The sequence below is a fragment of the Gorilla gorilla genome, chromosome 12 (genome assembly GCF_029281585.2).
Source record: "Gorilla gorilla gorilla isolate KB3781 chromosome 12, NHGRI_mGorGor1-v2.1_pri, whole genome shotgun sequence".
Lineage (NCBI taxonomy): Eukaryota > Metazoa > Chordata > Mammalia > Primates > Hominidae > Gorilla > Gorilla gorilla.
In genome coordinates, this window is record NC_073236.2 from 58,745,552 (window position 1) to 58,763,295 (window position 17,744).

The following is a 17,744-nucleotide window of genomic DNA, read 5'->3' on the forward strand; positions in this document are numbered from 1 at the left end:
AAAATCAGAAAAGCTTAACAAGAAAAAAATAAATGTCTGATGTCACTAATGAGTCATCAAGGTAGTAGGAATGTGCAAGACCAAGATCTGGAAGAACAGAGAAATCAAGCTAGATGTGGGAATTTGTAGTCCTTTTTATGCTTGGTAATTGGCAATTATGGCAACAAAAGTGTTGACTCAGAAGCTAAGATGTTAAATTAATTGTCAATTATCTTGGAACTAGAAAACTAAATTGCAGTTAACAAGAGACCCTGGGTAAATACCTTAAGTTTTCAGTAAGACCCAGAAATGCTTCTGTCATAGCTTTTTTGTTCCCACAGTTTGGTAAGCGGGAGAGGATGTTACAAACCCTTTCATTCCCGCCACTAGCAGCTCGCTGGGCAGAAGGGAGTGGCACCCAGTGGCTTTTTTCACTCCTGTAGTTTGGCGAGTGGGAGAGAGTGTTACAGCTCTTTTCACTCCTACCATTTAGTGGGTTCTGGTTTCTTTTCCCGTGACCAAGAGGAATGAGGTACATGGACACTGTACACTGAGCAAGGCAGAGTAGAATTTAATTGAGTGACAAAAAAGCTTACAACAGCTAGAAGGGACCTGAAGTGGGTAGCCATCTATGAGGCTGAATCCGGGGTGGTTAATGGGCTTAGAATGGGGGAGTACGTGCTGATTGGTCGATGGGTGGGCATGGAAAAAGCACCATTCAATTGGTTAAAAGGCATCAACCAGAAGGAACCAATCAAGAAGGAGTGGGTAAGATGGGAATAGAAGCTCTCACCCAAGGTGTGGACTCTATCCGGAACTGGCAGTTCAGTCCTTAGGGTGAAGGTTGAGCCCTGCTGGGGACCCACCTCTGTCTGCCTACAAATTTGTCTGTCTCCTGTTACTATCACTACTTTGTAGGACAAAGGTCAAAACAAAATAAACAACCCTGCCAATTATGAGCACATCTTTGTATAATCTCAATTCTTGAGAGATAGAGATCATCTGCCCTAGAAAAACTGCCCACCAAAAGCAAAATTTAATTATTAGGGGAAGATAAAATTATCCAGCAGTTACTCAAAAATTTTCAAAGAAAATGTCCAGCAGTTAACCAATAAACCTAACCAAGGGGGTGAAATATCTCTACAAGGAAAACTACAAAACAGCACTTAACAAAAACTAGCCAGGCCATTAAAAAGAAAATACATAATCAAAATGCAAAACAATGGTAATACAAGCCAACCAAGTGTTTGGAATATTCTTATTAAGTTAAACTTACACCTACCACAGGACCGAATTTTTTTTTTTCTTTTACTTCATTGATTTCCATTCTGGTCTTTTATTAGTTCCATTCTTGCACACACTTGAGTTTAATTTTTTTTTTCAACTTTTTCTTTCTTCCTTCCTTTTCTATGGTGGGAGGGTATGGATATTTAACTCCTCCAGCCCCATTATTGAAAAGACTATCTTTCCCCTTTTGAATTGTTTTTCCACTTTGGTTTCAAAAAACAAACAAACAAAAGCAATACTTGCATGGGGCTATTTTTGGGTTATCTATTTTATTCAATTGATCTGTGTGTCAATTGACACAGTCTTGATTATTATAGCTATATGTGAAGCTTAAAATAGCCAACTTTTTGTTTCATTGACTTTCTGTATTGTTTTCATTTTTAATTTTATTGTATTCTGCTTATATCTTTATCATTTCATAGTTTTTACTTGATTTGGGTTTATGTTACTCTTCTTAAAGCCAGAGCTTAGGTATTTGAATGAAGACTATTTTTTTTTCTTAGTGTAGGCATTTAGTGCTATAAACTTAGTTCATAGCTTTCCACAAATTTTAATATATTATAATTTCATTTGTATTCAGCTCAGTGTAATGTTCCTAGAGACTTTCACTTTAACCCACAGATTATTGAAAAGTGAGTTGTTTAGTTTCCAAGTGTTGGAAATTTCTGGTGCACCTTTTTTTTTTAATCCATTCTGACAGTCTCTACTTTTTCATTGGAGTGCTTAGACAATTTACATTGAATATGATTATTGACATGGTTAGGTTTAAATCTGTCAATTTCTTATTTGTTTCCTATTCATTCCATCTGTTCTCTCCTTTTCTAATTTCCCTTCCTTCTTTCATATTGCATACTTTCTATGATTATAGTATATTTTCTTTGTAGGTTTTATTGCTATAATTCTTCATTTTATTATGTGAGCATTTGCTTTAAGGTTTAGATTATACATCTTTAACTTATACATATATTATAAGTTTACCTTTACAATATTATACTTTTTTTCCTCCTGCTCTTTGTGCTATTATTTTTGTATATTTTGCTTATATGTATCTTATAAACTCCACAGTGGATTACCAGTATTTTTATTTAACAGTCAATTATCCTTTAAGAGATTTTAAATGTAAGAAAAATATTTTACATATTTACCCACATGTTTCTATTCCTTGCACACATAATTTCTTTATGTAGGTCCATAATTATTTATGGTATAGTTTTTCCTCTATCTCAAGAATTTTCTTTAACATTTCTTGAGTGCAGATACTTTAGTGATAAATTCTTTCAACATTTTCATTTGATATAGGATTTTAGATTGACATTTTTTCATTCAATACTTTAAAGATATTGCTCCACTTTATTTTCATATGCATTATTTATGAGAAATGTGCCTTAATCCTTATTATTTGTTTGCACATTGTACCTTTTTTCTTTTGATTTTTTAAGGTTTTTTTATTTGTTACAGAATGTGAGCAATTGGATTATGATGTGCCTTGTTGTCATTTTCTTCCTGTTTCTTGTGCTTCAGTTTTATTAAGGTTCTTGGATCTGTGGTGTTATTTTTGTTTTTTTATAATGTAATTTGGGATGTTTTTAGCTTTTATTTCCTTGAATAATATTTGAAACACCCCTCTCCTTCAGGGACTTGAATCATACATAGGTTAATATGCTTGAATTTTTCACACAACTTATTAATGTTATTTTTACCTAAAAAATATTTAGCTTTTTGTCTGGATAGTTTTATTGCCATGTATTCAAGTTTACCAACTTTTCTTCTGTAATATCTCATCTGCTATTAATTTCAGTAATTTTATTTATTATCCTAGACATTGTAGTTTTCATCTTCAGAAATTTAAAATGACCTTTTTATATCTTCTATGTCTAGACTTAATTTTTGAACATGTAGGATGCAGTTATAATAATTGCTTTATTTTCCTCATCTGCCAGTTCTAACATCTGTACAAATTCTACCATTTTTCCAGTTGATTAATTTTTTTCTACCATTTAGTCATATTTTCCTGTTTCTTTATGTACCTTGTACATTTTTTATTGGATAATAAATATGAATTTTATGTTGTTGGGTACCGATAGTTTTGTATTTCTAGAAATATGCTTAAGCTTTGTTCTGGGTACCATTATTTGAAGTCTACTTCATCCTTTTGGTGATTATTTTTAAGATTTGTTAGGTGAGAACAGAGCAGCATTTAACCTAGCTTTAGTTATTCCCCGTTATTGAGACAAGACCCTTATGACCACTCTACACAATGATCCATTGATTGTCATGTTCCGCCCATCTCGTAGGAACAGGCAATGTTTCTGTTTATTCTGCATATTGATTCATGTTCTCTTTAATAAGTTTGGATGGTTCTTTCCCCATTTTCAAGCTATGTCTTTATACTTGTGCACAGATTAGTCCTTAAGTGAACTAGTTGTACTCCCCGAAGTCTCAATTTAACTCCTCAACTCAGGAAGTCCACTAAGCTTTACTTGAGTGCCCATTCCCTGTTTCACCATCTGCAAATTCTCAAGGTACTAATCTGGAGCAACTGAATAGTTTCCTTTGTTTGTTTCCCATACCTCAGGAATTATTGTCTTTCATTACCTAATGTCTAGTGTCTTTTTATTACCTAATGTTTAGTGTGTTTACTTATTCCTTTTTTTCCTGTTATTGTTTTATGCTATAGAGTAAATCAGTCCTGGATTAATATCTTGGAAGGAAACGGATGACCTTTTGCCAGTTAATAAAACCATGTAGAAGAGTAGGGCAACGACAGTCTTTTCAGTAGTGTTGCATTAATTGATATTTACCTATACCTCAGACCATAAAAATAAATCAAGTTTGATTGTAAACTTAAATGTCAAAAGGGAAACAATAAGGTTTGTATGAGATAACATGAAAGAAAATAGTCATATTCATGGGATAAGTAAAATTGTCTTCAATGTTGCACATAAATCACTAGCCATAAAATAAAAAAACTTATACTTTAGACTATTTTAATATTAGAAAATTTTCCATATCAAAAACATTAGGAGAAAAAAGAAAAACTACAGCGTGCAAGACGATATTTGTGAAATCTCTGAAATTGATACATATCTAGAATTTCCACATATCAATAAGTAAATGACAAATAGCAAAACAAAAATTAAAATGTCTAATATTATTATTTATTTGGAAAATGCAAATTAAAACTAAGCTGAGATAATGCTACATATTCCCCAGATTGACAGTAATGAAAATGACTAACAATACTGCATTTTGGTGCATATGTGAAGCAACTGGCACTATCACACACTGCTGGTAAAAACATAAGTTGCAAACTACTTTGGTGACTTGGCGGTACATACAAATTTTAATGGGCACATAACCCAATAATGTAGTAATTACACTTTTAGGTATATATATTCATTAAAAAGTATACAGATGTGTGCCAACACACTTGTACAAGTATATTTAATAGATAAACTTTCTTAGTGGTCTAATATGGAATAAAATAAATGGTTATCAACATATGAATGTATACACAAACTGAGGTGTATTTATAGCATGCTATATTACACAGAAATGGAATTGAATTCACAACTCTTGCATGCAAAAACAGATGAATCTCACAAACCTAATTCTGAGTAAAATAAGCCTGAACATAAAACATGTAATCAGTAATGTCTGATGTATATGAAAGTTAAAAATGGGGAAATCTAGTCTATGGTGGTAAGTCTGGAAATGGCTGACTTTGGGGAGAATGAAGGGATTTTGGGTAGGATTTTTGATTAGAATAAGACACAAGATTCTCCAAGGCATATGAGATCTTGGTAACTTTCTATTTCTTATCTTGGATAGACAATATATCAGTGTAGTACATTTGACAGAGTTCATTGAGCTATATATTTAAGATTTGTGTTTTTAAAATTTTTCCTGCATGTATGTCATACAGCAATTAATATATTTATGTTTTTAAGAACTGGCACATAGTATAGGCACAGAAAATGAAGCTATGGGGTTCACAACTATGCAGGCGTTCCGATATGAGTGAGAAGCCAGAAAGAGAAGCACAAATGTTATAGCCCATTATTCAACCTTCATTTATTTTATTAGGTAAACATGAATCAAATGCCTGTGAATGAAGAGTTTTTGGAAGATACAAAATAGGATAAATGAGGTCACTGTTCTCTAGGAACTTAGTTTAAGCAAATAGCAGCTACATAAAAGATTGTGTTAGGTAAAAGAGAAGCAAAATATGAGCTTTCAGAAAAAAGAAATACCATTAGAGTTGAATACACTGAGGAAACAGACATCAAATAGAGGAGGTGGGTAGATAACAGGCGATAGTGAGAGTGTGTCAGGGGAGGAATTAAGCTGACCTCAGGTAACAAATTGATGTACAAGTCATATTGAAGATTTTGGATTGGAGCTCATGCTAATGAGAGCTAGAATTCACAGATGATGATCTGCAAAACCAAAAATACTTGCAGAGTTTGGAAATACCGAAAAGAAATATATTTCTAATTAAAACAGACACAAGGTAAAAATACGCCTGAGATTAATCAAGAACTATTAATTGAATGACAGCTGCATATTTACCATTTAGGAAGGTGTGCTGTGAGATATAAACATGTCCTCATCAATTCTGCTCAAGAATGATTGATGCTTATGATGTTCAAGATAGTGGAAACTACTTCAAAGGCTTAAATCAAGATCACAAAAGAGAGGCATAAATAACGCTGAGACAGGAGCATTTTAAGCAAGTATTGGCTAGGCCCAACTGGAAGTAGGAATCAGTGGTGCTAGGGGAATTTATGGAAACATTTATGTGATTTGCTGGAGAGGTCTCATAAATGAGAAGATGTCACTTTGTATAAGACATAAGTGAGATTTCCATGAAGAAGGCATTCAGATATCTTTCTCCTAAACGTTGATAGTAATGTTATCACTACCTATTTCATATGTTGTTTTAGGTTAAATGAAATGACTGGTGTAAAGTTTCTGTGATATAGACCCTTAAATAAATATCATTGCTATATTTTACAAATACTTTTATTCCCTTAGCACCAAATAGAATGATATTTTATTTTGTATTATCTCCAAAAATAGAAAAACCAATCCAAAAGAATGTACCTGCTTAACTATAGAGAAATTAGTCTATTATTTTGGTATAATCATCGAATGTAGTAATATAATTATCACATTACAATTATAATTTAATTATTGTACTATTATTCTATACTTATGCAACCATTAAAAATCACATATCCATAGGCTATACAGCCATACATTCAAAAGCTGGAACTGTGGAGCCAAGGTAAAAAGTGGAGTAAAAAGTTCTTTTATTTTTAATATCAATGTTTTTGTAGGCTAGAAAGTAAAAACAGTATGTTCACAATGATTCAATCCAGGGGATAACATTGTGGATTTTTTTTTATTATTCAGTATGATTTTTATTATTCAAATTATCTATTTAATTTAATTAATCTACATTACTTTCAACATAAAAATACAATAAATATTATTATTTTAAAAGACTACAATTTGCCTACATCATGGAGCTTGAAAAGAGCATTAGAAACCCAATTATTTGGTGTTTCTCTAGACTACTTTGGTAAACTTACACATTACTTCTGATTTGCATTCCCAGGGAATGAATTAGAACTAGCACATACTTTAAAATGCATTTTTATTGTGACACTATTCACAACAGCAAAGACTTGGAACCAACTCAAATGCCCATCAATTATAGACTGGATAAAAAAAATGTGGCACATATACACCATGGAATACTATGCAGCCATAAAAAGGATGAGTTCATGTCCTTTGCAGGGACATGGATGAAGCTGGAAACCATCATTCTCAGCAAACTAACGCAAGAACAGAAAACCAAACATCACATGTTCTCACTCAAAAGTGGGAGTTGAACAATGAGAACACATTGACACAGGGAGGGGGAACATCACACACCAGGGCCTGTTGAGGGGTGGTGGGGTTAGGGGAGGGATAGCATTAGGAGAAATACCTAATGTAGATGACGGGTTGATGGGTGCAGCAAACCACCATGGCACGTATACACCTATGTAACAGACCTGGATGTTCTGCACATGTACCCGAAAACTTAAAGTATAATAGTAATAATAAAAAATGCATTCCTTTAAGCAAACAACACAACATATCTGGGAAATATGCAAAGCATCCAAAAATCTATCATAAATGGCACTGTATCACAACATGATTAGCAGTGTGTAGACTTACTTCTTTGATATGCCCCTTAAACTAATTAATTAGAATTCTTGCTAACATATGTTCAAATTGAGAATCATATTTTCACTGCAAATATTCTCACAATAGCCATTTGCAAAGAGCTTTTCATTTGCTTCTCCAGTTTAGGCATCAAGAAAGTTGCATTCTATAGAACTTCCAGGTGTGTATGAAGCAAAGCTAAAATTAGCTACTCAAATAAACATACGATTATTAGGAATATTTAGAAAGTAGCAATCTATAAAAGAGAGATGAACATACGTTGACTGAAGACAGAATTTTGTTGTTGTTTTGTTCAAAAATATCTGCATTATATTTGAGCACCATATATGTGAATTTAAAAATCTACATTTGTTTTGAAAGACAAAAAAGAAAGATAAATTATTTTAGGTTCTTTCTTCTTTATATCCATTCACCATTGTTTAATCAGCCACTTCCATGTAACAAGCATGGTATAAGTATTGGTCATTCTAATCATGTCTTTTTGAATAAGCATTTATATTTCTTTCTGATTCTTTAGTTTATCTCATTGTATGATAAAGTCTGAATATGCCAATATTTGCTTATTTTGTAACATTTCATGAAGAATTTCTAGCATGTTACTTATGAATATTTTCTTGATATCATAGAGTTTACTTAGTCACAAAGTCGTTTCCTGAGAGGTCTTCCTCTTATCCATAATTCTTAGTGATGTTTATGAGTATCAAATTGCAAAAAAAAAATCTCTAATTAAATTAGTTTTGGAAATATTGGGACAAAAATCATCAAGCTGTTTTTATTGTGTGTTTTTTTCAGTTGCACACATTCTTGGAACTTTAACATCCATCTTGAATATCTAAACAAAAGTCTTGATATTCCTTCATTCAATATTTGAAGAAATTAATTTAATTATACATTTTAAAATATCTAAAACAGTATAATTGAATTTTGCTTTGTTTTTGAGACAGGGTCTCACTCTTTTAACCAGGTTGGAGTCCAGTTGTGCGATCATGGCTCACTACAATTTCCGCCTCTCAGGCTCAAACCATCCTCTTACTTCTGCCTCCCAAGTAGCCAGTAATACAGGCGCAAGCCACCAGGCCCGGCTAATTTTTGTAGAAACAGGTTTATGCCATGTTGCCGAGGCTGGTCTTGAACTCCTGAGTTCAAACATTTTGCCTACCTTGGCCTCACAAAGTGCTGAGATTACAGGTGTGAGCCACCGTGCCCGGCCAAGAGTATAATTGAATTTTAATGCGAAGGATAAATGCTTAAGAGGATGGATACCCATTTTCCATAATGTGATTATTTCATATTGCATGCCTGTATCAAAATGTCTTATGTACCCCATAAATATATACACCTACTATGTACCCATAAAAATTCAAAATTTAAAATTAAAAAATATATATGTATATATTTGAAAAAATTAACCAGTGAAGCCAACTAGGCCTGACGTTTGCTTTATAGAGAGATTTTTTTTGTGTTTTTTTTTTTTTGCTAGTTTAATTATTTCTTATGTGCCATTTGAAGGAATGGTAAACCTATTTTATTTCAACTGTACAATAGGATATGTTCTGGCAACTGTATACAACCTTAAAACTGCAACGACAATCAAATTATAAAATACCACCATATTCCCAACAGATTGTTCATACCCCTTCACAAGCCCCACTTCCTTTTACCCTTGGTCTCTGGCAACCACTAACCTGATTTTTGTTACTATATGTTAGCTTACATTTCATATAAATGAAATCATATGGCATATATGCTTTGCTGGGTTGTTTTTCCTCTCAATATAATGAGTTTGAAACTCACCCATACTGTTGCACATACCGTCAATTTACTTATTCTTATTTCTGCATAGTATTTCATGGTAAAAGTATACCATTTTTTTTTATTCATTCACCCATTAATGACATTTGGCTTAATTTCATTTTATGGCTAATGTGAATAAGACCACTATAAATATTTACATATAAGTCCCCGTGAAGATAAATGTCTTCATTTCTTGCTTAGGAGTTGAATTGTTCTGTACATATGTGTATGTTTAAATTTACAAGAATCTACCAAATGTTGACAAAAGTACTTGTGCGATTTTATATTCCTCTCACTATATATCAATGTTCCATTTTCCCAAATTATAATCTATAATTGTTAACTTTAGTAATTTTAATTTAATTTTAGTACTTCTAATGAATGTGTAGTGGTAACTCCTCAGAGTTGTAACTTAACATCTCTTTGATGATCAATAATGTTGAACATTTTTTTTTGTGCTTATTGTCCTTGTGTATGTCTTCTTTTGTAGAGTGTATGTTTTAATCTTCTTCCCACCAAATATTTGTTTTTAAAATTGAATATTTTAAATATTCAGAATTTAAATGTATTGTCATATATAGATAATATTTTAAACAACTTTCTCTTATTTAGTGTCTGGGCTTTACATATTCTTAATTATTTTTATTCATTTTTTTCTTTTTTAGATATTCTTATTTTTCTATTTTTAAATGTACTTTCTTCTTTTCATTAATCTTTCTGTTCCCAAGACCATCCAATAATTTTTATTTTAAATACTGTATTCTTTAGTTATAACACTTTTTATTCTTTTTTGTATTTTGTATTTCTATTCTAAAATTTCATATAGTTTTACTCACTACGATAATATTTTACATTGCTTCAATGAGCATATTTATAATACTTGAATTTATTTATTTATTTGTTCATTTTGAATTCCAACTGGGTCATCTTGAGTTGTCATATTTTGACGGTCTGTTTCCTTAAGAATGAGTCACATTTTTCTGGCTTTTAAAAACGTGATACATATTTGAAACTTTGACATCATGTCGTTATGCTGTATGCACTCCGTATTCTGTTATATTGCTCTGAAAAGTGTTGATGGTTTTATAACAGGAACTTAATTTGCTTAGGCAGAAATTAGGAACTTCCATGCTTCTGGTGTATGATAGATAAAATCTCAGTTCAGTTTCTTAATTCTGTCTCCAAGGGGCTTTATTTTGCCTTATGTAATCATGGTTCATAAATGAAGCTGAAATTTGGACTGGTTTTATACGCAGAAATAGGATTAACTCTTCTCCTGCACTCTCCTTGCTGGTGGTTTCCAAACACACCCCTGTAGCTGGGCTCTTTCTTGCATGTTTTTTTTTTTTTTTCAACCAGAAAGATGGCTGGTATTTCTATGAGATTCTACCTGCCTGACACTGAAGTTGATGAGATTATGGCTGCTTTTTGGTAAAGTTGCAGAAAAGGAAACTTACTCCACACTTCTTGCTTGCTCCAGGTTTAACTAACTCTTCCACTAAAATTGTCTGGTTTTCTTTAGTTTCTAGATTCCTAAGGCATATTCAGAGTTTGTAAAAATTATTTTTGGAAGTATTGACTTATTAGGAATATGTATCTATGTATCACTATGGAGGGCATTTTTAGATTAATTGCAAAGTTTTTAATTGATAAAGGACTATACTGGTTTTCTTTTTTAAAAAAATCACTTTTGATAGTCTGTTTTTCAAGGAATTCTTTCATTTTGTCTTGGTTTATTATCAAAATATTATTTAAAATATTAACTTATTGTCTATTACAGCAGCGGTTTTCAACTGAAGGTGATTTTGCTCCCAGGAGATATTGGTAATATTCAGAGACATTTTTGATTGTCAGAACTATGGGTTACTACTGGCATCTAGTGGGTAGAGGCTAGAGATGCTAAACATCTTCAAATGTACAAAATAGCCTGCCATGAAAAAAAAACTATGTAGTTCAAAATAATAATAAAGCTGAGGTTAAAAAAACTCAGTGTGGGATTGAATGTGATGTTTGTTCTTTGATTTCCTATACTACTATTTTGTTGATTTTAATTATTTTTGAAGAATCCAGCTAAAAAGATTCATCAATTGTATTGCTGTTTTGAAAGAACCAACTTTTATTGTATTGAATTTTATTATTTGTTTTCTATTCCATTGAATTCCATTCTCATTTTTACTGTTTTATTTATTCTACTTTCTTCAGGTCATACTTGCTCTTGTTTCTTTAGGTTTTTTCTAATATTAAAATTTAAAGCTATAAATTTCCCTCTAAGAATGCTATAGCTGCATCTCACAGCTTTTTTACAGATGGGTTATTAAAAAGTGTGTTTTTAAAATTCCAAACATATGAGGAATTTTTTCTAGATATTCTCATATTGGTTAAGTTTGAGTATAATTTGCTTTGGTTAAAGAATAGACTATAATACATTCTACTTCTATGTTAATAGATATACTATCAATGATTTGAATCCTTAAAAATTTATTTAAAACAATTTGTATTCTGTTATTGAGTGGGTGGATAGTTTTATAAACATCTTTAGGTCAAGTAACTTGATAGTTTTGTTTCAATGTTGTATATCTTTACTGATATTATATCTTCTTTATGTACCAATTACTCAGAGAATAGTGTCAAAATACCAACAATAGTTGGAGACTTTTCTATCTTTATTTTAAATTCTGTCAGTTTTTGTTGCATGCATTTTGAAGATTTGTGAGTTGCACTCAGACAGTCAGAACTGTTATGTCCTCTTGCTGAATTGATCTTTTATCATGCTGGATTGCCCTTTTATCCCTAGTAATATTCCTTTTTTTCTGCCACCACTTTATCAAAATTAATATAACCACTATGGCTTTCTTATGTTTAGTATTTGAACAATGTATATTTTTTCCATTCTTTTACTTTTAATCATCTTTGCCTTCATATTTTAGACAGAATAAAGTTGAATTTACTTTTTAACTAGTGTGAGAAACGCTTCCTTAAATTCAGAGTATCTGGGCCAGTTATATTTAATGTAATTATCAATATTGTTTGTTGTTAAAGATTGATTTTAAGTGATAGTTTTAAATAATCATGTTATTTTTGTTTTATGGAGTATGTCATTTGTTCCATTCTCCCTTTTATCCTGACTTTTTTGGGGAACAATTTTGTATTTCTTAGGATTGCATTTTACTTATTATTGGCCTATTAAATATGTATTTTAATTTAGTGGTCACCATGTGGCTTATGTTATGCATCTTTAACTTCTCATAGTCTACCTTTAAATAATAATCATGCCACTTTATCTATAATGTTATGCTTTATAAAAGAATACTTTCAATGCCCTCAGTCAGTAATCAGTTATTTACTTGTTGGTAGAGGAAGAGGAAGTATCATAGAAGTTCCACCTTCATAGGAGTAAGCAGATGGTCTCTTATTCTTTCTTAATTTCCTCTTGTTCACAAATACCAATTAATTTTACAAGGCTAGCTATCATTTATGTTAACGTTTTATTTCTTGTTCTATTGTTTCAGAGACGACTGTGTTATGCTTTTCAACCCCAGGGACTCTATAAGCTCTCATGTCAAGAAATTACCATTAATATATTTTCAGATTTCTGGAAGTATTATACAATAACTAAGGATCCATTAAACATCATAATTAAAATAATAGTGAGATAATTTTCTAAGTATTGGAGACCTTAGTGTCCTGTAACCACTGTGTTTACATTTTGTTATGGAAATCACGTATTCTAAGAGCATTGGGAATTTGGGGATATGAACTCGTAGCCCTTGCATTTATTCTTTTGTGGTTGATGATTTGTAAATTGACTTAAAACAAAACAAAATAAAACAAAGACCACCTGTTTTAATTCTGTTAACTTGCTGCAGGATTCAATCATATTAAAAGATGAGCACAGGGTTCTTCAAACTACGGAAAGCATTCTAGTTATTCAGTGTTGTGCACTTAATACTGCAAAAAAAATTCTGTTTTAAAATCATGTAAAACACTGAATGATAATAACATTAAGAGTTCCCAATAGGGAGGTACTACTGGGAGCAAGGTGGAAGAATAGAAGGCTCCATCAATTATCCCTCCCTACCCCGCAAAGACACCAATTTAAAAAACAACCTCCACAAGAACCAAAAATCAGATGAGCACTCACAGTGCCTCTTTTTAACTTCATATTGCTGAAAGAGGCACTGAAGTGGTAGAAATAAAAGTCTTGAATCACCAGTGCCACCCCTACCCCATCTCCTGGCAGCAGCTGCATGGCACAGAGAGTTAGTGTGACCTAGGAAGAAGGAGAGCCAGCAATTGTGAGGCATTGAACTCAGTGCTGCTCTTGTTATAGGAGAAAGCAAAACTAGATCAAACTCAGCTGATGCTTACCCACAGAGGGAACATTTAAACTAGCCCTAACCAAGGGGAATTGCTAATCCCAGAGGTTGGAACTTGACTTCTTGGAAACCTCACCACCATGGGCTAAAGTGCTCTGAGGCCACAAGTAAACTAGAAAACCAGTCTAGGCCACAAAGACTACAACACCTGGGCAAGTCCTAGTGCTGAACTGGGTCTAGAGACAGTGGATGATGGGGAAGACACACCACACACTGAGATACCAGCTGGGGTGGATAAGGGAGTGAGGGAGTGTGGGCATCAGCCTTTCCTTAACTCTCAGCTCCTAAATAAACTGCTTCCTTCCACTCCAGGAAAGGAGAGGGAAGAGTAGGGAGGACTTTGTTTTGCATCTTGGATACCAGCTCAACCACAGCAGCATAAGCCATCAGTCAGTGTCATGAGGCTCCCTTTTAAGGCCCCAGCTTCTGGACATTGTTAGACACATCCAGAGCCAAAAGAGAACCTGCTGCTTCGAAGGGAAGGAACCAGTCCTAGCAGAATTTATTACCTGCTAACTGAAGAGCCCTTGGGCCCTGAATAACCAGCAGCAATACCTAGGTACTATGTGAAGGGCCTTGAGTGAGACTAAGAGACTTGCTGACTTCAGATAAGACTTACCACATTTCCAGCTGTGATGTCTATGGGGCAAGACCCCTTCTGCTTGAGAAGAGTGGAGGAAAAAGTAAAGGGGACTTTGTTTTCCACTTTAAGTGTCAGCTTGCCCATGTGGGAGTAGAGCACCGAGCAGGCTCTTGAGGTCCCCATTTCCAGGACTTGGCTCTTGGACAAAATTGCTGGACCTGGCTTGGGCCAGAAGAGCCCACTCCCCTGACTGTTGAGTCTCAGGCCAGGCCACAATCACCAGAAACTGATTAAAGAGCACTTGAAACTTAAGGGAAGATCAGTGATAGTCTAACAGTGTGTCACATGGACCTGAGGTGATGGTGTCCATGGGATGAGGCTCCTCTGTCTTTGAAAAGGATAGAGAAGAGTGGGAAGCATTGTGTCTTATGGTTTGAGTACCTGATCAGCCACAGTACAATAGAATACCAGGGAGACTTCTAAGGTTTTTGACATTAGTCCCTGGCTTCCTGAGGGCAGCTCTGGACCCACCCATGGCCTGGAAGAACTCATTGCTTTGAAGAAAAAGATACAGGCCTGGCTCTCTTTGCTACCTGCTGATTTTGTAGCTCCAGGGCTTTGAGCAAACACAAGTAGTAGCGAAGAAGTTACTGCAAAAAGCCTCATGTGAGACTCAGTGCTGTGCTGGCTTCAGGTCTAACATGGCACAGTCATAATAGTGGTGGCCACAGGGGTCCCTTTGTCACTCCACCGTCATCACTAGGTGACTCAGAACAGAGAAAGACAGACTCTGTTTCTTTGAGAAAAGTAAAGGAAAAGCACAACAGTCTTTGCCTGGTTATCCAGATAATTCTTCCAGATCTTCTCCAAGACCATTAAGGCAGAATCTCCACAAGTCAGCAAGAACGAAAACATTACTGGGCTTAGAGTCTACTCTAAAGCAGAAGCAGCTTAGATCACAATAACCAAGTCTTTTGAATGTCTGAAAAGCCTTTCCAAGAAGAATAGGTACAAGTAAGCCCAGAGTGCTACAATAAATGCCTAACTCTTTAATGCGCAGACACAATAAAACATCCTCTATCATCAACACCATGCAAGAAAATATGACATCACCAAATGAACTAAATTAGACACAGGGGACCAATCCTGGATCAACAGAGATATGTGCCCTTTCAAACAGCAAATTTGAAATGGCTGTTTTGAGGAAACTCAAAGAAATTGAAGAGAAGAAATTCAGAATTCTATCAGACAAATTTAACAAAGAGTTTGAAATAATTAAAAAGACCAGCAGAAATTCTGAAGTTGAAAAACGCAATTGGCATACTGAAGAATGCATCAGAATCTTTTAATAGCAGAATTGATCAAGCAGTAGATAGAATTAGTGAGCTTGAAGACAGGCTATTTGAAAATACATAGTCAGAGGATACAAAAGAAAAAAAATAAAATAAACAATAAAACATACCTATAAGATCTAGAATATAGCCTCACAAGGGCAAACCTAAGAGTTACTGTCCTTAAAGAGAAGATAGAGAAAGAGATAGGGGTAGAAAATTTATTCAAAGGGATAATAACAGAGAACCAAACCTAGAGAAAAATATCAATATTCAAGTACAAGAAGGTTATAGAAAACCAAGCAGATTTAATCAAAAGAAGATTATCTCAAGGCATCTAAAAATCAAACTCCCAAAAGTCAATGATAAAGAAAGGATCCTAAAAGCAGCAACAAAAAAGAAACAATAACATGCAGTGGAGCTCCAATATACCTGGCAGCAGACTTTTCAGTGGAAACCTCACAGGCCAAAAGACAGTGGCATGACATATTTAAAGTACTGATGAATAAAAACTTTTACCCTATAATAGCCATAAAGTTGTCCTTCAAACATAAAGGAAAAATACTTTTTCAGGCAAATGAAAGCTTAGGGTATTTAACAATACTGGAACTGTACTTCAAGAAATGCTAAAGGGAGTACTCAATCAGAAAGAAAAGGATGTTAATTAGCAATAAGAAATCATCTGAAGGTACAAAACTCACTGGTAATACTAAGTACACAGAAAAACAGAATATTATTACACTGTAACTGTGGTGTGTAAATTACTCTTAAGTAGAAAGACTAAACAATAAACCAGTCAAAAATAATAACCACAATAAGTTTTCAAGATGTAGACAGTACAATAAGATATAAATAGTAACAAAAAAGTTAAAAATTGGGAAGATAAAATTAAGACATACAGTCTATATTAGTTTTCATTTTGTTTATTTGTTTGTTTACACAAACAGTGCTAAGTTTTTATCAACTGAAAATAATGGGTTATAAGATAGTATTTGCAAACTTCATGGTAACCTCCCAGCAAAAAGCACACAGTGGAGACACAAAAAATAAAAAGTAAGAAACTAAATGATATCACCAAAGAAAATCACCTTCGCTAAAATGAAGACAGGAAGAAAAGAAAGAAGGAAGATAAGAACACAAAACAACCAGAAAACAAGTAACAAAATGGCAGGAGTAAGTCTTTCTTTATCAATGATAACATTGAATATTAACGGAATAAACTCTTCAATCAAAAGACATAGAGTGGCTGAATGGATTAATAAAACAAGACCCTTTGATCTGTTGCCTACAAGAAACACACTTCATCTATAAAGACACACATAGCCTCAAGATAAAGAGATGGAAAAATATATTCCCTGCCAATGGAAACCAAAGAAGAACAGGAGTAATGACACTTGCATAAGAAAAAGTAGATTTCAACACAAAAACTATAAGAAGAGAAAAGAAGGTCACTACATAATGATAAAGGAGTCAACTCAGCAAGAAGAAACAACAATTTTAAATATATATGCACACAATGCTGGAGCACCCAGACATATAAAACAAATATTAATAGAGCCAATGAGAGAGATAGACTTTAATACATTAATAACTAGAGACTTCAATACCACACTTCACTTTCAACATTGGACAGATCTTCAAGACAGTAAGTCAATAAAGGAACACTGGACTTAATATACACTATAGACCAAATGGATCTAATAGATATTTACATGACAATTCATTTAATGGCTGCAGAATACACATCCTTTTCCTTAGCACAGAGATCATTCTCAAGGATAAACCATATGTTACATCACAAAAAGTCTTAAAACATTCACAAAATTGAAATAATATCAAACTTCCTCTCTGACCACAATGAAATAAAACTAGAAGCAAATAACAAGAGGAATTTTAGAAACTATGCAAACACATGGAAGTTAAACAAAATGCTCTCAAATGGCCAGTGAGTCCATGAAGAAATTAAGAAAAGTAAAAAATTTCTTGAAACAATTTTTTTTAATTCCGTGTACAACAGCCAGAAACAAAATTAAATACCCAGGAACTAAGCAAAGAAGGAGCTCTGCAATGAAAACTATAACACACTGATGAAATAAATTAAAGAGGACACACAAAACAATGAAAGAATATTCCATGTTTGTGGATTCCAAGAAT